The 22,370-nt window shown below is 44.6% G+C and overlaps 1 long non-coding RNA gene across 1 annotated transcript; it reads left to right on the top strand.

The window, feature by feature from the left end:
* Positions 1–2,418: 2,418 nt before the first annotated feature.
* LOC144107339 (uncharacterized) lies at positions 2,419–14,166 on the top strand. Its single transcript, XR_013309258.1, has 3 exons — positions 2,419–2,462; positions 8,533–8,638; positions 14,120–14,166. It is a non-coding gene; the product is annotated as an uncharacterized LOC144107339 (long non-coding RNA).
* The last annotated feature ends 8,204 nt before the right edge of the window (positions 14,167–22,370 follow it).

Here is a 22,370-nt window from a genome sequence, read left to right as displayed (position 1 = left end):
GCGTTCAAGTTCTGCCTAAATCACTAACGATCAACTGCCTTCGTAATTAAAACAAAATTTTTCGTAGGTTATTGCACCATGCATGTGGCAAAAATAACGTTACCAGTTTACTTTTAAAGCGTTCAACGCTACGCGAGTTTAGCGCCGGCTTTTTTGTTCGCCGGTGGCGGGGTTGAGCGCCGTTGTAGCACTATGAGCGCCTCATGCGTACCATTGACCGTGTGCTACACCTCTTTTAGTTCGCTGTAGTGCAATCTTTGTGTTGAGTTCTGGCAGTTGTAGCTGTGGCGGCTTTTTTCAGCTTGTTTTTATTGAATGTGCGGCCTCGTTAGTATTGTGGTAGTGTGAATGAACTCGGAAGCTGACAGATGGCCCCTGCGCTGCGGAAGACGTTCTTACGCGCATGGAGTTCTCAAAAACTCCACTGACGTACCGCACCCAACACCACGCCGGAGCGGCCGGCGCCCGACGCCCGATAGTAGAAACGGCTTACCGTGATTGCTGACGAATGTAAGTACAGTACTGTGAAATGAGTTCTGTGGTGTGTCGCGGGGATGTATGAGGGCTGTGAATGCATCTAGGCTTGGTCTTTACGTCTCGTTCGCCGTGAGGTGCGTAACGCGAGCCCGACAGGATCGCTTGGAGAGAGGTGTTTTGACACGCTCGAGTGCCAGCTACGCGTGTTTTATATTCGCCCTCTTGCGCTCTTCGCATCAGCACTGTTGCGAAAAAGTTATGTGATATAATTTGGTTGCACGCTGAGAACTGTGAGGTGCTGCGTGATTCGTTATTCTGACTGAGCAGGAGCAGCGCGTAAAAAGTAGACCATTAGAACGAAAAGTGCTTGTAGCGGCGTGTGCCTTTTGATTCTGCTGTCTGAGTGTATGGGGCATTGCCCGTTCTACGTCCCAGTCGCTTCAAGTGCTACGTTTCTTAATACCTTTGGACAACGAAACTGCGTTTAAAAATATCAGAACCTTTACATTGCAGTGCAGCTGAGGTAATGGCACACTTGAAGGTTTGTTGTCGTTTTATTTGAATTACGTTTAATATACTGAATGTCATTCTCCATTTTCAGTCTGAAGCGATAAAAGTATAATGTGATTCGCAAATAACCGCTCTAAGAAAAATATGACTGGCTTTGTAAACCATTTTTATGCAAACTAATGGACGCATAGCGTCATTAGCGTCATTTACTCATTAGCGTCAATGACTCATTAGCGTCCAGTCCTGAGCACATTGAACTGAACCGCTAGAGGCTGTAATGGGATGTTGTTTCTTTGATTATGTTTACGAAAGCATCTCTCTAATTCAGCCTTTCCTCAAATGCATCTGCAGTGAAGGACTTTACAGCTGCCCCACCGAAATCATCACGCTGCTATTGCACCTCCTTTCATCCGTCATTGAGCCAACGCTACGTCAAACTGAGGTTAATGGCATCATCGACTTGCTGGTGCAGCCTATCAGCTATTGATACCGGATACCAAGCATGTCAGCTGTAAAAGAATAAGTATGTGTGGGTATCACACAGTTGTTTTTCCCATGTCCTTGATTGTAGCCTAACAAATGTCTTCTGGTCCAGGATATCTCTCTCTCTTTGATTTGTTTCTTTTTCATCTTATGAAAAAGCAGAAAGAAGAAAAGAAAAAGGTATTGCGGGCATCATGAGAGGATTGCTCTAATAAAACGCATTGTGTTGTACTGTGTAATGCTTTTCTTCTGTTTTTATGCTCATGCTTCCCCTGCTTTGGAATCTTGACCACAGTATAGACCAAATAAAACAAGTATATGTGCTTTATGACCTTTCTACGGTATTCTAAAAGCAGCAGTTGCATTTCATGGCTGTACTTCACCAGTATCTACCTGTTACAAGGCACGGCAAGTTTGAATTGAACCAGTGGTGTGATAACTTGCAGACATAGCAGAATGGGCAATACATTATTGAATATTAGCGTTCAAGTGGAACACTGTGCCTTAGAAGCACAGGTGTGGCTGGCATGAATAATTCGTACCATACGAGATTATTCTTGCATTACATGAAACCCTGTGAAGCTTATATTAAAGCTCTAGAGAAGAAAGGCATTTGTTCGATATGTCGGGAGTGTTGCTGAGATTATTTTTCTTTCACAATTCCTTTGTCACAGCTGACTGCACTGTGCAGTTGAAATGCATTTCGAATCTTCTGAATATTTGTTTATTCTTGTTTTATTCATATCGACATTCATTACTGGTTGCACTGCACTAGCTGAGCTTACGTCACAATCAATGGCATGACCTTAACCACGCCCCTTGCTTTACTTGAACCGACGCATTTGTCGTTGGCCCCTCCTGCGCCACCAACTTTGCTATAAGCGGCGCAAGTTACTTCATTCACTTTCGCGAGGCATTTATTCCTGCAATTAGTGGCATGTGGACAAGGAAGAAGACGAAGACCTAGTGGGTGGCTACGTGTCTGCTTCTAGGTCTGTGTTTTCGCTTTTCGCTGTCTTCTCGCGTGTGGCGTGGGTCGGACAGTGCCCTCCGTGAGACCGAATGCTGACGACGCCCCTGCGGAGAAATTCCCGACACGGCGGGCGCATTCTCAAGTGAGAAAACCCAACCGGAACCCTCAGGGGCAAGCTAGGCTTAGCTCGGCGCTGCCGAGCGAGGCCGCGCTACGCGTCTGCATGGATTCTGCGTTGTCGACGACAGCTACGCGGATGCCCGCTGTGTTGCCACCTGACGCAGCCTCCACGTCCACGCAATCGTCAGCGCCTCTGGGCCTCCAGCCTGCGCCGTCTTCCGATGCTACGACTTTGGCCTGTGACATGGACTGCTCAACCGCCTCCGTGCCCGTGGCACTCCCTCAAGAAACTGTGCCCGTCGCGCCAGTTCAGTATTCCCACCAAGGGCCGTCACCAGCGTCTGAGCCTCCTCCACAGATGCCTCCCGTGAGTCAAGGCTCTCTTCCGCCTGCTGCGATCTCGTTCCGCGTTACCATCAAGCCTACATTGCGCTTTGATATGACTGTCATCCCTGCCCGGAATGTTCAAGCCACAATTGACCATGCCCTTGGCTCTTCGAACTACTGCGAGTTTGTCGTTCATCGCCCATCGAACACCATCACGGTAAACTTGTCATCCTTGATGGACGCCCAGAAACTTTGCGCAGTTACGCGGATCCCCCTGGATGACAGCAAGCATGTCCCGGTGCAAATATATTTTGCATCTGGTCCTGACACACTCCGCTGCATGGTTTATCACGTCGACAGCACGAGCCCTCCCGAGGAGGTGCGCGCAAATATTCGCTGCTCAACTCATGTTGTACTGCAAGCACGGCCTATGGGTCGCCGGGGCTCATACCTGCTCATCCTGCGAGGCCCGTTGACTCTCCCGAAGTACCTTACCTACTACGGTGCGATCGTCAAACCACAGCCCTTCCGACCTCGTCGTATTTTTTGCTATCACTGCCACAAAGAAGGACATATGCAATATACCTGCCCTAATCCAGCAGCTGTGGCCGACATGAATGAACCAACAGCTCATTGTGCCCTGTGCAAATCGCCGGACCATGACATTCGCTCCCCCGCTTGTCCAAAGAAGAAGCAAGCGAAGAAGCTTCACAAGTCGCCTGCAAAAATGGATGTTCCTACAAGTAATCGCTTTGCAGCTCTCGCATGTGACGACAACGACTTCCCTGAACTTCCTTTATCTGAGCCTGCTGCTCACCATACGTCTCCTCGCCAGCGTACATATGCACAAGCGGCTCACCTTCCCGGATCAAATGGTACGCCAAAACGTCCAGTGCATCCATCACATGTGGATACCACAGTAGAAGACACAGCTTTAGAAAATGCAATTGCGGAGGCTCGCCGCCGACTAGACGAACTCACCCAGCGCCGGGAACAGCGTCGTTCTCAATACTCTCGAAGAATTCTCATAACTCGGGAGTAATCATTAGAGGAATCACCTAGGGTAAGCACTGGCCCACAATCAGGTGCCGACCACCTGTTAGCCGTGACTACCCCGACAGTGGATAACATATTAGCGCTGATGAAGCAGGTGATATCCCTCATCGTGGAAGCTCTTCGGCCTCGTCATGGATAGCGCATCATCGGTGGTGGTGCAGTGGAACTGTCGAGGATTCGCTAATAAGGCCTCTGAAGTGAACATCCGCCTTCGCGACGGAATGCTGAGGGCATGGGCGTTCTTACTGCAAGAGCATAATGCACTCCCACGCCTTTCAGGTTTCTGCGCATACCATTCACCATCTATCCCTGATCGCCGTTGCACCGCCTCCTCCCTCAGCCCAGGTAAATCTGCAATCTATATTCACAGTTCAGTTCCGCACACACCGCTCGACCTTTCACGGTGGTGCAACACACGTCAAGAGGTTGTCGCCCTTCTCGTAAAACCTGCACGCACACCCCTTATTCTAGTTTCTTTTTATAGTCGTCCTGGCTCCGCATCTCCCAATCTGGGATGGGTTCGTTTTCTACGTTCTACCAACTCGGGTATCCCTATTCTAGTTGGTGGTGACTTCTACGGCGCACACACTGCGTGGGGTTACCCATCGGATTCCTCAAGGGGTTCACACATCCAAGGGAGCTTTTCGGATCATTCCTTTCAACTTTTAAACCACCCGAATACTTCTACCCGCCCACGAGGTGGCCCGTATTCACCTGATTTGATTTGATGGTTAGGCCCCGGTAACCCTCGTTGGGCTGTTGATTCTGATACTTGGTGTAGCGATCACAGCCCTATTTTTATCTCCCTCACGCCTACGCGTCTACGGAAAATACGCCGCACTGTACGAATAACATCATGGGACTCTGTACGCGCAGACAATCATTTATCTACATTCAACCCCTCTTCAGCATTGTCTACTCTATCTGCTGTTCTCGCTACTCACACTATTACCACTACTGTAAATGAAGACGACCCAAACCCGGACATACAACTCTTGAATCTGTGGGCTCTTCGTCGCCAGGCGGATCTTTACGCTACTCGTCACCCCGATGACCCTTCGGCTCTTCCTACTCTTCACCGCGCTACCGCACGGGCGCGGCGCTATGCAAAGCGGCTAGGCAGGCAACGCTGGGCTGCATGGTGTGCCCGCCTGTCCTCTACGCAGGGCAATCGACATCTTTGGAGAGTGTTTCACGCCATGGAGCGCCCTTCTCAGGTTGCAGATTACACAGAGAGCATTCGCCTCGCGCTAAATGTGAATGAGGACACATTTGCACAACAAGCGGCCCGTCAATTTTTTCCAAACCATGACTGCACCGCTACGTCTCCACCTGACTTATCGGTAACAGAGCCCCGCGATGGGATTACTTCTGACCTCACCATGGCAGAGCTGCTGGCCTCCATTGACCGTTTAAAAATTACTACTACTCCCTGGCACGACGGCATACCTAACTCCTTATTCCGTAACTTGGAAGGGAGGGCTTTGGAAACCCTACTTGATACTTTTAACGAAGTGTGGCTTTCTGGAGTCATGCCGGGAGACTGGAAGCATTCTATTAGGGTTCCAATACCCAAGTCAGGTCAGCCTTCAGTATCTCTCTCGGCCCTTCGTCCAATTTCCTTTACCCCTACCATCTGCAAGCTTTATGAAAACATTCTAGCCGCACGCTTATCATGGTGGCTTGAATCCCATGATTGTTACCCAGATTCCCAAATTGGTTTCCGCCCACAAATTGGAACGGAGGACGGTCTTGCTACTTTGGCTGCTGACGTGCTTGACCACTCTCCGCAGAGTCACCTTGTACGAACCGTAATCGCTACACACATAACAAAGGCATATGATAACATCCTTCACTCTGCCATTCTTGCCTCCCTTCAAACTCTTGGTCTCCCTCACCGGTTCCTCCTCTCCATTCACGCCTTTTTAGCAAATCGAACCTTCAGCGTGCGTGTCCACGGAAAGCCCTTTGGTAATTTCAATTCCAATAGAGGAGTGCCGCAGGGCTCCGTTCCTGCCCCCACATTATTTAATGTGGCTTTAATTCCTCTTGTTCGAGCCTTAGAGACCATCCCTTCTATCCGCGTGCTTGCATATGCCGATGATATCACCTTGTGGTGCTGTCATTCACATGCGTCTATTCATCATTCGGTCCTTCAACACGCGCTGGATGTATTGACATCTCGCCTCCCACCTCTGGGTCTAACACTGTCTCCTACTAAATCATGTTTCATTCGAATTGGAAATAAAGCCGCCTTACGGAAAGCTCCCCCTTTAAATTTTACGATACATAATTCTCTGATTCCTCAGGTAGAAACTGTTCGTATTCTTGGTCTTCTCCTCCATACATCTGGGACTGGCACCCCGTAGCTGACAGCCACCCGTAAATCGGCTCACGCTACTCTACGTCTGATTCGTCGCATAGCTATGCGCTCTGGTGGCGCACGTGCTCATACGGCCCGCCAGCTTTTGCGCTCTATCCTTCAGCACGGATAGTATATCAGGCACAATTTCAACGTCTCACCCGCAGACAATGGGACTCCCTTGAAGCTATCAATCGTGAGGCTATGCGCGTCATAACATATCTGCCTCGTTTAACACCCATACCTGTGCTACAGGAGTTCGCCCAACTTAATACACTCAGTGAAATCATCGACCAACGGGTGGCAAATAGAGCTCGAAAACAGTCTCTCAAACTTCATCGTTTAAAGACACTTCCACCGTGGTCCTAATGCTAGCTCACTGACAATCGCCCCACTGTTTCCCCGTCGGTATCAGCAGCGTATCTGCCTGAAGGGTGCATATTATACACGGATGCATCTCATTCTGCAGAGAGGGGAGTTACTGCTGTGTATAGTCCATCTCATCCGCATCTCAACTCTCGCGCGACGTATACTGCGGATACGTGCACTCCCCTGGCATTGGAACTTCAAGCCATTTATAATAACATTGATTCCCTTCCGCTCGTTCCAACATTCAATACAGTTCACATTTACACCGACTCCCGCGCCGCCCTTAAACAGCTTAAGGCTGTTCGACGAACGTTCCAGATTTCACAATCTATTCATGTGCTCTGCGCAAAGTATCCATGTCCTGTGCGCATACACTGGATTCGCGGCCATGCCCAGGATCCACATAACATTCAAGCGGATGCTATGACTCATCTTCATACATTAGACGATCCGCCACCTTCCCCTCTTCCCCCAGATCCGTTGCTGTCCCACGTTTCCGCTTCTGAAGTTCTGCGCCAGCGAACACGCGCTCTAATTCCTCCGTGTTCGCACCCTCTCCCCCGTAGTCTTACTCGGCAGGAGGAGGTATCCGTGCGCCGGATTCGGGCAGGGGCGGCTCTGACACCATCTGTCCGTCATCGGTGGCGTGCCAAAGATCTGCCACTACCTGACAGGCGCCCTCACTGTAGCGCTGCAACGGACATATGTGATGTGCGGCACTTGTTGTGGACGTGCCCAGCGACGGCTGCTATCAGAAAACGACTCTTCAGGGAGGTGGGCCTGCGGTGGAACCGCGAAAGTGACTACGTGAAGTGGACAATGGACAACCGTTTCATTAACAACCTCTGCGACTACCTCAGCGCAACGGTTCTTCACTCCTTCTTTTAACTTTCAATCCCGTGTAGTCCTTCCCCCCCTTTCCTTTTTTCAACTTATGCCTCATGGCACACTTCTCGAATAAAAAAAAATTAGTGGCATGTAGTGCCCTAACGAACAACCTGGGCACTCATTTTTATCTTCTTTGGAGCACAATTTTTTGTTTACTTGTTTCTTTTGTATTCAGCATGCCTCAGCACTGGAGTGATGTGCTGCGGGACTAGTAAAGAACTGTCAGTCCAGCTGCTCCATTAGGGGCACGTTGCTGAGGCTTTTCTCCCACATAGGTATATGTGGCTTCAGTTACAAGCATTGTAGCTGACACACTGTGTGCCTTAATGTTTTGATTTATTTTCTTTAGAAAGGGCCACTCTGGCACTCCGAGAACTTTGCTTACCTGCGTACTATTTGGTAATACATTTTACCCCCCGCACCTGCTATAGCTCCAAATGGTGATATATTATCTACAGACAGGTAAATAAACTGAACAGCAAGCAAAGTTGAGTTACTTTCTCCTAGCTGCTCTGAGAGAAAGAAATGTGCGCAAGTTAAATTGCACTGTGAGCTACCGCTTTTGAGAGCAAAAGCTGCTTGAACTTTGGTATATACCAGTAAAGAAACATGAAATTATTTTCATATTTGGTTGTGTGCAAGTTATATTGAAATGACTGGAATGACTAAATATCTCTGTATAGGAGCCCAATTAGGCACAACATGTTAATGTCAGTCCCTGTGCACATCAGTCTTCAAATGTGGGGTAAGACTTGAGCACAACAGCATGTTATGGCTCTTTCTTGTTCAAGGAAGCATTGGATTTATTTCTATTGTTGTGTCTGCTGCTTGTGCTGTTACTCAGCAACCTTATCAAACCTGTTCTGAGTGCTGTGTTTTAGTGCTCATTTATCTGATTGTTGCCTTTAAGGTTTTATTATAAAAGAATTGACTATAACTGTATACCTCAAATCTGTTTCCAACGCAGTTATCTTGCCGCTGCATTCTGCCATGGAGGAAGCTACCTATTGGTGGTGTCGATGCACACATCTCATGGCTAGGACGCTACCTCTTCCTGCTGGTAATGCAGACAGGTAACGACAAGGCGACTGGCTGATATTGCGGACCAGTGACAGGATGGCGAACCAAAAAGTGGACCAACCAGGTCACTTCAGTATGCTTGTGCTAATGTATGTTTATAAAATCACCTCAAAGCTTGATATCTACATCATTGTAGAATTTTAGCATATATTTAGCAGGACTTTTATTCGCTAGTGTTTGCAGCCTTGAATGTCAGTCTCAAGACAGTGTAAGTGCTATTTCACTTTTAGAGATTTTTTAGCTATTTAGAGAGGTAAACCATCACATCCTTAAAAATATGAGTCTAAATGTGCATATTGTAGTGCTGTCAAGTGTTGAAAAAAGCATATAACTTTGATGCTTGTCAAAGGTAAAAGTCCCCATCTAGTTACATGGAGCTAATCACATGCTGCAGTTCTAAGTTGCTGCATTTCAAGATCGCTACAGGGTGCTACACATTTCACATTTTGTCACGAGTTTATTTGGCTGCCTTGACTGTTCTGGATTGACTTGCATGTCAGGAAGCTAAAAGGGAATCAGCTTTGATTTCCTACTGTTTAAGCAACAGTTCTTCACAGTGTGTGTATTCGTGTGCATGCAGAATTTTTTTCCAAAGGTTTGTTATGTGGCTAACGGAAACTTCATGCTACAGCAATTATTTCACTTCTTTGTTGTACACTAAAGTGAGCAGTAATAGTATATGCACCAGGTGTTTCAGAGAGAATGAAGTAATTTTGAAAATTAGGCTTTTTAGGTTAAAAATATGGCTTTTGCAGCATAGTATTACCAGTTCTGGCAGACACCAGAAAGCCAGTGAATTGTATTTAATTTGCTGGTCAACTAATTCCTGATAATAAACTTTGAACTATCACAACTAAGTAACTGTCGCAATTTGAATTTGTAGCCTGTTGTTAGCAATAGCCATATCAGTGTTTAGAATTTACAAAATGCGATTACCCTCGCTACTGTGGCTCATGAAAATTTTGCTGCATCGTACAAACATACATGCGCTTTTGAAAGCATGCAGGCAAAGCAACTGCTCCAGTGCAATATACTAGTCGAAAAAGATAAATTTTGTCGAGCCACAGCACAAAGGGTAATCACGTTTTCAAAATTCCAAAAACTGATATGGCTATTACTAATGATTGGCTGCAACTTTCTTAGTTGCAACCAGATGCCTAACTTTAATAGTTAAAAAGTTTGTTATCGAGTGATTCCACGACAGATCGAGCTGTCTAAATATTTCAAATTTTTAATTTTTTTCACTATTTTATATATTATGCACACATTGTTCAGTAGCCCAACAGTGAATTTCGTTTTGTGAAAATGCTAATCTTCCAGGAGAAATAGTATAAAAAAAAATAAACGAGGTCATGGCGAAGGCAACATTTTCAAACACAGCTCAATTTCGCTAAGTTGCCATGAGGTAAGCATCTAGATAAGAAAGCCATGATGTTCTTTACGTGCTAAATGTACAGGTGAGAAGGAATGTGTTGGGCTTATTTCTAACACTTTCAGGAGGTTGTCACTTAGTGGAAAAAATTTTAAAATCGACAAGTCTCAAGCGAGGCTATTTTCAAGAATTTTCTCCGCAGGTACAAAGCACATCTTCAAATTGTCAGATTGGAGAAGCATCGAGGTGCTAGAAACGTGTACCGACTTTCATTTTTATATAATACAGGGAAGTGCAAGAAGTATTGCCCTAAATCTGGCATTCTTTACTATACTGTGTTTTTACAAATCAAAGGGAAAACCCATCTTCAATTTCTTTCAGAACTCCTGAAACAAGTCTCTAGAATGAGGTGAAAAAGGATACGAAAGAACATATTGCATTATTTAACAGTGATATCCAAGCTCAAACTTGTAGCTTTTTGAGCATCAGCAGGAGTGCCTAATTGAGGTCGCGGAAGCACCAAACACGGCCCCCACTGCTCTAAATTTTCCTCAAATCCCAAGACTGAAACATTTTTCATCAAGAGAGAGTGTACCTAATTACGTTTTGTGGACAAACACCGATCTGTGATGTAAGCAGGATTCGGTAGCACCGCTATCGTCGAGTGGAGGTAACTTGGAGTTAGGCGCTCCTGCCGATACTCTAAATGCTACAAGTTTTATCTTGGATATTACTGTTAGAAACAAAATAATGCAACACGTTCTTTAGTATTCTTTTTCACCTCCTTCGACATACTGGTTTCAGAAGTTATAATAAAAATTGGAGATTTTTTCTCAAGCACTATTTTATTCAAAAGTGCCAGATTTAGGGCAATATTTCTTGCACCTTCCTGTATTATATAAAAACAAAAGTCAGTACACTTTTTAACCACCAGATGCTTATCCAATGCCAAATTTGAAGGAGATCTGCTTTATAGTTGCAGAGAAAAAATCTTGAAAATTGCCTCATTTGAGACTTGTATTCAATATTTTTTTTTCTAGTAAGCGACTTCTTCACAATGGTGGAAATAACCCTGACATATTCTTGGCTTGGATTATGGGGGTTTAACGTCCCAAAGCGACTCAGGCTATGAATGACGCAGTAGTAAAGGGAATTGCGACCACCTGGGTTTTTTAACGTGCACAGGCATCGCACAGAACACGGGCCTCTAGAATTTCGTCTCCATCGAAATTTGACTGCCGCGGCCGGGATCGATCCCGCATCTTTCGGGCCAGCATCTGAGCGCCATAACCACTCAGCCACCGCGGCGGCTGACATACTCTTCCGTACTTGTACTTTTAGCACGCAATTTATATCCATCATGGCTTTCATATTTTTTATTCTTACATCAAGCAAAGTTGTGAAATTGAGCTGTATGTAAAAACGCTGCCTGTGCCATGGCGTCATTTACAGTTTTTCTCCTGAAATACTTGCGCTTTTATGAAACTAAATTCACTCTTGGCCTGCTGAATGATGTGTGCACTATGCATAGCACAATCAAGAATACTTAACAATTCAAATATTTAGGCAGTTTGATCTCTCTTTTATTCACTCTATTAAAATAGTTAACCAGCTAACTGCTCAAGACAATTCAACAGTTTTCTGGTTTCTGCCAACAATGGTAATACTGTGTTGAAAAAGCCATATTTTTACTTAAAAAACGTATTTTTTTTAGAATTGCTTAGTCTTTCCTGAGAGACCTCGTATATACGAAAATAACAAAAGGATTTAATCCATGTCATCTCAACTGGAGGAGCAGCCTTTTTCAAGTGTACCGCACCATTCGAAGCACACGGCTTTTGTGTCAATTGCTGTACTAGTACACACGAAAAAGGCTGCTTCTCCGGAATTGTCGTGAATTAATTCCTGTTATGTTTTCAATTTTTGCTGATATTTTCTTTTATTGATCAATCAGTTGCCAAGATATTACCTTTGATATAGATAGATAGATAGATAGATAGATAGATAGATAGATAGATAGATAGATAGATAGATAGATAGATAGATAGATAGATAGATAGATAGATAGATAGATAGATAGATAGATAGATAGATAGATAGATAGATAGATAGGTAGGTAGGTAGGTAGGTAGGTAGGTAGGTAGGTAGGTAGATAGATAGATAGATAGATAGATAGATAGATAGATAGATAGATAGATAGATAGATAGATAGATAGATAGATAGATAGATAGATAGATAGATAGATAGATAGATAGATAGATAGATAGATAGATAGATAGATAGATAGATAGATAGATAGATAGATAGATAGATAGATAGATAGATAGATAGATAGATAGATAGATAGATAGATAGATAGATAGATAGATAGATAGATAGATAGATAGATAGATAGATAGATAGATAGATAGATAGATAGATAGATAGATAGATAGATAGATAGATAGATAGATAGATAGATAGATAGATAGATAGATAGATAGATAGATAGATAGATAGATAGATAGATAGATAGATAGATAGGTAGGTAGGTAGGTAGGTAGGTAGGTAGGTAGGTAGGTAGGTAGGTAGGTAGGTAGGTAGGTAGGTAGGTAGGTAGGTAGGTAGGTAGGTAGGTAGGTAGGTAGGTAGGTAGGTAGGTAGGTAGGTAGGTAGGTAGGTAGGTAGGTAGGTAGATAGATAGATAGATAGATAGATAGATAGATAGATAGATAGATAGATAGATAGATAGATAGATAGATAGATAGATAGATAGATAGATAGATAGATAGATAGATAGATAGATAGATAGATAGATAGATAGATAGATAGATAGATAGATAGATAGATAGATAGATAGATAGATAGATAGATAGATAGATAGATAGATAGATAGATAGATAGATAGATAGATAGATAGATAGATAGATAGATAGATAGATAGATAGATAGATAGATAGATAGATAGATAGATAGATAGATAGATAGATAGATAGATAGATAGATAGATAGATAGATAGATAGATAGATAGATAGATAGATAGATAGATAGATAGATAGATAGATAGATAGATAGATAGATAGATAGATAGATAGATAGATAGATAGATAGATAGATAGATAGATAGATAGATAGATAGATAGATAGATAGATAGATAGATAGATAGATAGATAGATAGATAGATAGATAGATAGATAGATAGATAGATAGATAGATAGATAGATAGATAGATAGATAGATAGATAGATAGATAGATAGATAGATAGATAGATAGATAGATAGATAGATAGATAGATAGATATAAGCAGACAAGGTAAAAGAAATGAGGGGCCCGTTTGACAAACTTATTACGGGAGCCAACAGTCACCGAAACCAAGGTGCATAGGGGAATGTTAATTTCTTTTTAATGTGTTGTGCTTATCAGTGGGATAATTTATATATATATATATATATATATATATATATATATATATATATATATATATATATATATATATATATATATATATATATATAAAGTGAGGTCTCATATTCATAAGAAAACGCCATTTATAGCTCTATTGACTGCAGAATATAACATTTATTATCAGTGGGTCAAGGCATTGCATAAAGGATATAAAATCGCTATACAGTTTCTGCGTGTCAATCATTGTTAGCAAGAGGGAACTGAGGGGGCTAGGGCTTCTGTGCAGAAGGAAGTATTCTGTTCCCCTATTGTTCTCTTTAAGATATTTTGATGTATGATGCATATCTTGCAGTGCTCATGTACGTTAGTGCTTCTGTTCAGTAAATTAATGTAATAATTTGTATTTTGCTTCTGTTATTCAAAAATTCTAGGATACGATGTTCACAAAATGATTTTGAAGTGCTAAAACAGTGTTGGTCAAAATGTCATACAGTGTAACACACATTTCAGGATGTTGATAAGTTGATGGGTGGCAATTATACTTTCTTCGTACTTGAGTCTTTTGGATAACGGTGGGAAATTGTCGGAAGACCGTTGATAGGGTATTGGTAGACATTGTTGGTAAGTGGTTGATAGGAAGTATGTTGAAACTGTCGATAAGTGCATGATAGGAAGTTTAAAGACTTTCTATGTACATGAGTTTTTTCAATATAGGTGGCCAGCCGATCAGGGGAGCGAGGAAGGGAGAAGGTGCGAGAGGGCTGTGCCGGTGGTGGACACAGTGACGTCACTCGGGGCAAGAGTATCGGCTGCGGAGGTCGGTGCGGCAGTTGATGTCCTCGGAAATGTGGCGTCCTGAAAACTTCTGGAAGAGCTGACGGCGACATTTCTTCTCTGTTTCCGCAGGAGTGTGTAGCATGTTTTGTGTCCGTGTGGTGCGGAGTGTAAACAAAACGCGCCGGCTAATGTGTTAACGATGCGCATTAGCTACATCTGTGCTTCCGCAGTGGTGTGTTGCGTGTCCGTGTTGTGTGCTGTCTAAAAAAGACGCGCTCAATAATGTGCTAGCTTATGTTAGTAGTGCTAAAAACAAATACAGTCCATTTTATGTGTGCCTACAGGGTAACCTTATGAGGAGCAATCTGCCGCTCTTCTCACCAAGCCATTCCAAGAGTCATTTAGTGACATCGATGCGGATTTCAGATAAGCCAGCACTAAACAGCGTCATAGAAAAGAAGCCTTATGCCATGGCGGCAGAAGAAGATGCAGAGAACGAAGACAGAGACGTCAAGAAAGAAAAATAAAAAATTTCAATGAAAAGAAATCGGTGTGTGGTCAATGAGAGTAGTTCGCTACGGCGACCGCTCATGCATTTCTCTCGTGTCGCCCAAGCGATCTCCATTGATTTTAGCGACAACTTTTTAGAAAAATATATCAAAATACTTCACTGTTAGGCACAATCTAGAGAAAGCGATGGCGGGACGATAATGGGCAGGGGTATGCAATTCGTTTCGCAGGCATTCAGTTTTCGCCTGCGAAGAAACCACATATCAGTGACCGTCTGTGTCGTGTTCATATCTGCTATCTTTGCAGCATTTGTGGGGCACTTTTGGTCTTAGTTGTCGCAAAATGCGCTAAGAGCCGAAAAAAAAGAGCAATCAAGCGGAACGCCACGATATCGCACAACGAAAACAGCGTCGGTTGGTTTAAATCTAACCACTCGATGTTCTGCGGAACTGTCATTTTGACTACCAAAGAAAAATTATCTATGAACTGGCTAATGTCTAAAATTTTGCCATTAAATCAAGAAGATACATTTTTGCTCGCATGATATAGCGATTAATGTGTTGTTTTTTTATGTATGGTAAGTGAGACGCTTTTCTCAATGGCCCTTGGGATTCGAGTGACCATTCTCGAACCTCCAATGAGTCGATGTCCTTCCAATTCAGTGGTCATTGAAAACCACCGTGCGGCGCTAGCATCCCCAAAATTTCGATCTCCATTGACTTATTACGTATCGTAACTGCCCGTGTCAGAGGGGTATAACAAACCTGACCGCCTGATTGCATTAGTGGCATGTGAGGATTATAGTAGGTGGACATTCTATATTAAACTTAAAAGTGCTGATTCAGACAAAGCTGGCGCACTTTCCTTAAACTTTGTATAATGTGCACCTGCTATGCCGTCTGAATGGCTGGTTCTGCACTGGGGACTCTTGACGATGCTTTCTTAGCTTTTCAACACAGTCACTCATTCTTCATCCACATTCTTGCTGCCGGCGATTGGCTTTCGGAGACGCGGTGTAACAAACCGACGCAAAGTGTACGTGGCCGCTAGAGCTAGGTCGACCTGCACGTCATCGCATTCTTCAGATTCCAGTAGTTGGAAGTGCTAGTACTTCGGCTACGGTGTCTTCGTTATTTCATAACTCGCTGATGTTGGCGTTACCATCTGCGCCAGCCAAGTCATCCGAACCGGCGATATCATCTCCGACCAGTTGTGCGTCATAGACGTGTTGCGAAATGTCCACGTGGGATTGAGACTGTGCCATCTGTCGGTCCTGGGCCCATTCAGCGACCAATAATTAGCGCAGCGGACTTCTCGTACGGGGTAGCACCGCATATGGTACAGAGCTGATTGGGTAGGCGACTCATGCTACTTAACGGGATTGGCCAGCATGGCATAGCACATTGTCTGAAGTTCTAAAATTGCTACATTTTGTTAATTATAGACCGGTCATATTAGTTTTGACTTGAACAGTCCCTCTATCGAGCACCAACCACGCTTTCGTTCTATGAAGAAAATTTCAAAGCTGCCATTTTATTGCTTTTCTGGATCACCACACACTTTTCTGGGCGGCGTCAATGCAGCTCGGAGACGCTCTTCAGTGTCCACGCTTGCTACAAGCGCGTGTATATTCACTTCGGGGCAAGTTGACGGCCCTCATCGTTCGCTTAACCTAGTAGTCGGGGTGTTCTTCGTATCTGAGATGGGTTGCCATTACTCTAGTGCATATTCTGATGGTTGCGCCGTCCTCGTTGGTAATAGACTAATATCTGTTGGGCTATACCTGCTCTAATAAAATCATGTTTCCTGTTCCATCAGAGCATTGATCTTGAAGTGAAGCTAATGCATTATTCCGGCATGTAGTTTTATGTTAAATGATCTGTAAAAGGGCATTGATGGTCGTATTCTACTTCAACAAATCCGTAGGACTCTTCCAGCTTAAGCTAAAGCCATGACATACGCCGCTGCAGTATTCAGCCCCCCCCCCCCCCCCCCCCCATTGACATCCCGTAAGTCCTCGTCGACATAAAGCAGCTTTTTAAAAATGTCGGCCTGCAATCCCCGCAGCACAGCCAACGAGCAACACTGAAACCCGATCAAAAACGACGCATGGAGGACTTCCGACAACCGCCCATTGGGCTTTTATTTCGGTAAGGTTGCTATATTCTTCGCCGCTGCCTGCACCGACGTATCGGTTTTGTGGTTTTGCCATCGACGTCCGATTGCCAACTTCCGGGCAAAGCCCGCAAGCACTGGTTGACTACATGCGTCGAGAGGAGTATGCTGTGAACCTCCTTTCCCGCTCACCATCATCGTCAGTCTAGCGCTTACCGTCGCCATGCCGCAGCTACACAGACGCGGTGCTAGGAAGGATCCCTGGCGGGCATGGGGGAAGCTAAAGGCACCATCCTTATGAGGTGAGACCGCTCTCGTGCGAAACGCCGCAAATTATCCCCTGACCACGCCGCAGCCACTACTCCGACGCCGCCTACGAAGACAAGCGCGACCATGACTGGACCGACCCGACTTCAAGATGACGCCACCGCTCAGCGAAATCGCACTGATTCACCCCAGCCACGAACACAGCATCCGAAGAAGCGGTGACATGAACCTCTGAACTTAAAATGCCTGTAGACGTTGCACCTCAAGAAAGTGACGATTGTTTGTGACGTCCCACAAATCCGCACCGCTGAAGGCCGCATCATTAAGCCATCGGGACAATGCACGGCAGGATTGATCATCAACGGGCATGTCTAACATGCGGCCTTCGTTTATTTAGAGCAATGTTATGGTTCCCGTGATGTCATCTTAGGCACGAAATTTCTGTCTGAGCATCAAGCGGTTATCAACCTTTAATCTCCGTCCATCGCATTTTCAAAGGTCGACGCCGCAATTCCAATCTCGACCCGAGAAGCTCTAACTGCCCTCAGTGTAAGTTAAGAAACAAGTTAGTCTGCCACCCCGGTTAAACTCTGTGGTCACAGTAAGACTCGAGGATGCCAGGAAAATCGAAGGTATCATCGAGGGCGAACGTGCAGTTGATCACAGACCATAGGATTTGCTTCACAAACGCACTCGCCTGCTTCCAGCGCGTACAGATTGAGGCGCTGGTGACCAACGTCAGCGAAGGATAGCGGCATATCAATAGAGTAACGACAATAGCTTTCTTAGACTAACTATACGACGCTGGAGACGCCTTCGCCCTTTCCGATCGAATTTCAGAAGATTCACCTAAGGAGGAGCACACGCCAGCCATCGACAAACGCAGTTCTGCCCCGGAGCAGACAAGTCGAGATCCCCAGCCTTCTTCGAAGCTGCAGCGAGTGGTTCTATCATCATCAAAAGTCCAACAAACAACAATTGCGAAATATCGCATTCTATCTAACTAGCACACCGTACCTCTCCGCTACCGCCCGTACCGTGTGTCGGCGTAAGCACGCCAGGCCATCAGGGACCAAATGGACGAATGCTACATGCTGACGTCATCAAGCCGTCGAAGAACACCTTGGCAGCACTGTTTGTTTTCATGAGAAAGAAAGGCAGCACTGTTCGGTTTTACGTCGCTTACCGACAAGACGTTTGCCCCATGTATCGACGATAGAATAGACCTACTCTGCCATGCGAAGTATTTTTGTCGATGGATCTAAAGAGCAGGTAGCGGCAGATTAACTTCGACAGAATAGACCGAGAAAAGACAGCCTTCATAACGCCGGTTGACTTATACAATTTCTAAGTTATGCCATTTGGCCTTTGTTTTGCACGAGCAGCCATTCATCTAGTAATGGACAAAGATTTGGCAGGACTAGAAAGGCAACCCTACCTGGTGTAACTAGACGACGTTGTACTTTTTGCAACGAGCTTCAAGGAACATCAACACAAGCTGTAGGCTATAATTCAATTAATCAAGCCTTCTGGACTTCGCCTAAAGCCCGACAAGTGCCGGTTTTGCTCCACAATGCCTGAGAATTGCCAGGTGTCATTTCTCGGCCACATCCTCAGCAATGACAGCAATGCGCCTCACCCCGCACAAGCCAGCCGATATTGTCTAGTTCGCGCAGCCCGATGACAAGAAAGGCGCCCGCATATTTCAGGGTTTATGTGCATTTAAACGGGCTTTTTCAAGAACCTTTCATGCATCTCCGAACCTCTCTCTCAACTCAGAAAGAAGGACGTGTCATTCAAACTGGAAGCGCAGCAAGCGAAGGCCTTCATACCAACGCAAGCATTGTTGGCCTAGGCGCCGCCCTCGCTGAGAAGGACGATGGTATAAAAAACTAATCGCGCACGCCAGACGTTCTCTGTCGAAGGCCGAGGCTAAGTAGTCAACGACCAAGAGCGAAGGCCTCGGTATCATCTGGACTGGAATCCAAATTCAGTTCTTACCTGTGCAGATGACAGTTCAAGGTCACTAGAGATCATGCCCCACAATCATTTTAGCCTTATATGCTAGCCGCCCCTGTTAACGACTGTTCTTGTGCAGCGGAGTTCCTCGGCTCGTACTGAGCATTATTATGACTTTTTTTAACAACGAAGTTTCTGTGGAACTTCTGTAGCCTTCTTTTGTATATGTACAACTTCGTTTGGATGGACGCCATTGAGTAATTGTATACATACTGAACCTTGATGGACAGCTGTGAAACATTACACATTAGTTGTAGGTCAATTTGCTGTACCCCTTGCAAATCATTGGCTTTCTGGTTCACTGAGTTGGAAGAGAGACTTCCATGATCAGGTGGTTGTCTCGTCGAACCCCGGGGCCGTCACGAATCTTTCTTCAAATACGAAATTTATGCTGATGCTGCGCAGCTCTATTTAGCAGTGATATGCCTGAGCTAGGGCAGCTGTTTATTAGTAATTACTTCTTTACGACAAATCTACTCCACCTTGGTAGATACGTCTAAAACACTAGACCAACACCGTTAGCATTTAGAGATTATAAACAATTCGCCCTTGCTCTACCATACGCCGACTGTCAAGCTAAGCTGACAGAGCGACTTCCCCAGTGAGGCGGTGCACCTTCTTTCCTAGGACGAATGTTTTTAACTACTAAGGTTCTGCGCAAGCTGGGTCGTTTTCCTTTGTACCGTATGACAGCGCTTGAGTGGATGCTAATCAGTACTTACTCCCTTATTTTAAATCTACTTGACCTGAAAAATCCCCGCAAGAACATTCGACAAACACCGTTCCCACTTCGAGTTTTTGATCAATTCAGTCTCGCTCTAGTCTGCCTTGCCAGTTTGATTCGTTTGTATATAGACTGCCAAAGTCAGGTGGCGGCCCCAGCGGCCCCGGTTTTGAAAAAGGGAACAAGACGAACTTTTCTGCAATTACTATGCATATCTTTGGAAGCTGTGTCACATTCCTTGCAGGCATGTGGCTACGCTTGAGAGGACGGCGATCAGTAATTATTCTTCTTTACAAATAAACTCTACATCAGTGGATTATCCTAAACATGGTACCAACATCGTTCTCACTTCAGTTGCTGACCAATTCGCCCTCAGTATACCATGAGCTAACCGTCTAGATGAGCTCACATAGAATGACTGGCCTAGTAATCAAGTTTTTCTTTCGATTTTCAGTCCCCGAACATTATTACTTTTCAACTACTAATTATGTGTGCCAGATTTATACCTTTCTTTTGTAGCCCTATGGGTGCGCTTAGGTAGAGTAGTAAGTAGCGTTTTATTACTACTTGATTTTACCTTGATCGATTGCCCTAAAACATTAGACAAACATAGTTACCCTTAAGCTTGTGGATCAATTTACTGTACCCCTGCCATATCCCTGCGGTCCCGGTTCGCTGAGTTGGTAGAGCGACTGCCCGAGTAAAGTGGTTGTCGAGGACTCGAATTCCAGACAAATACACTTTTTTTCAATAAGAAGTTTCTGTGAAAGCGCTGTAGCTTTTCTATGTAGTCGTACCTCTTCACTTATGTGGATTCTTGCGCATATTACTCCGATATTAGCAATCTTCTATATTTTAGGGAATTCCCACCACAACATTGGTACAACACCGCTTGCTCTTCGAGTTGTTGATCCCGTGGGGCTCAGTCTAACAAATGCTAGCCTTCCTTTGGTGAAGCGTTAATAGAGCGATTCCCCGGTTGGAGGCAAATGCCACCGCTTGGAACCACGGCACAGGTCAAATTATATTACAAACAACCATTTTCTGGAGAACCTGTGCTGCATTCCTTTGTAGCTGCATGTCTAGGCTTGGTTGATGCAAATGAGCAAATACTAATTACTCCCTTAGTGCATATCTACGCCATTTTGGTGTTTCGCCGTAAAAAATGGGGCAAACACCATTCCCAGTACCAGTTGTTGATCAACTCGCTTTCGCTCTAGTTATGCTGGCCGTGCGGATGAGCTCAATTCGTAGAGCGACTGGCCTCGACCGCGGAGTAGGCAATGGCCGCAGACTCGAACCGGAGGACAGGACGAATTTTTCTTTCATTTTCTTTTGTTGCCGTATATCAGTGCTTGTGTGGACGTTATGGGATAATTCTTTTATTAGAAATCTAATCTACCTTTTGGAATTTCCCTAAAACATACAAAACTAAATGTTCCGAATTCGAGGTATTTATCAATTCGCTTTCACTCTGTCATAAGCTAGCCGTCTCGACTGGCTCCATTTCCTGCGGGAGTGACCAGTGAGGTGGTGGTCCAGCGTTCAAATAAATGTTCAGGACGAAACTTTTCTCTGAAATCTGTGGATTTGCATTGTAGCCTTACAGCTGCACTTCGGTTCAAGCTAATGAGCAATTGCTCCCTTATTACAGATCTAATCTGCCACAGTAGAATGCTAAAAAATTGTTTGAACAGTACTGCTTTGAGTCCTACGTGTTTATCAGTTCGCTCTAGCTCTACCGCACGCTAGCCGTCTCTGGTAGCTCAGATTGCAGAGTGACTACACCGCTGAGGTGGCCATCAAAGGCTGAAACATTATATCATTGCGAATTTTTTCTTCAGCGAGGATGCTGTGGAAGCTGTGTGCTTTCTTTTGTAGAAGCTGGGCTTCGCTTGGGTGGATGCCAACAAGCAATTACTCCCTCATTACAAATCTACAATACCTAAGCAGAAGGCCCTAAAACATTGGAAGAACACCATTCTCACGTTGAATTTTTGATCATTTCGTTCTCGCGCTACCATATGCTAGCCGTCCCGGTGAGCTCAATTGGTAGAGCTGCTACCTCGGCGAGATGGTGGTCGCGGCTTTTAATCCCGGATCACTAAGAATCTGGCTTCAGTCATGAAATATCTACACAAGTTGTATTGCTTTCCTCTGTAGTCTTACAGCTGCCCTTTGGTGGATGCTAACGTGTTAATAGTCCTTTATTTCAAGTCTTTTCCACTTTGCTGGATTACAATAAAATGTTCGAACAACACCTTTTGCCACTTCGAGTCGTTGATCAGTTTGTTCTAGTATCCCTGTTAGCCCTGTCAGGCAGTGCTCCTGGGCTCAAACTCCAAACCATTACGAGGTTTCTAATTACAAAGTTTATGTGAAGCTGTGCAGACTTGTTTTGCAGGCGTACAGCGGGGCTTGGGTGAATGCTAATGAGTAATTACTCCTTTACAACAAATACACTCTACTTTTGGAAGGTTCCCCTTAAAATGTTGCAGCAACAGATTTCCCACTTCTAGATGTTGAATTCGCTCTCGCTCTAACGCAATCTAA

This window comes from Amblyomma americanum, chromosome 1, assembly GCF_052857255.1.
Source record: "Amblyomma americanum isolate KBUSLIRL-KWMA chromosome 1, ASM5285725v1, whole genome shotgun sequence".
Classification (NCBI taxonomy): Eukaryota; Metazoa; Arthropoda; class Arachnida; order Ixodida; family Ixodidae; genus Amblyomma; species Amblyomma americanum.
The sequence above is the reverse complement of the archived record's forward strand: the minus strand, read 5'-3'. Positions and strand labels throughout refer to the sequence as shown.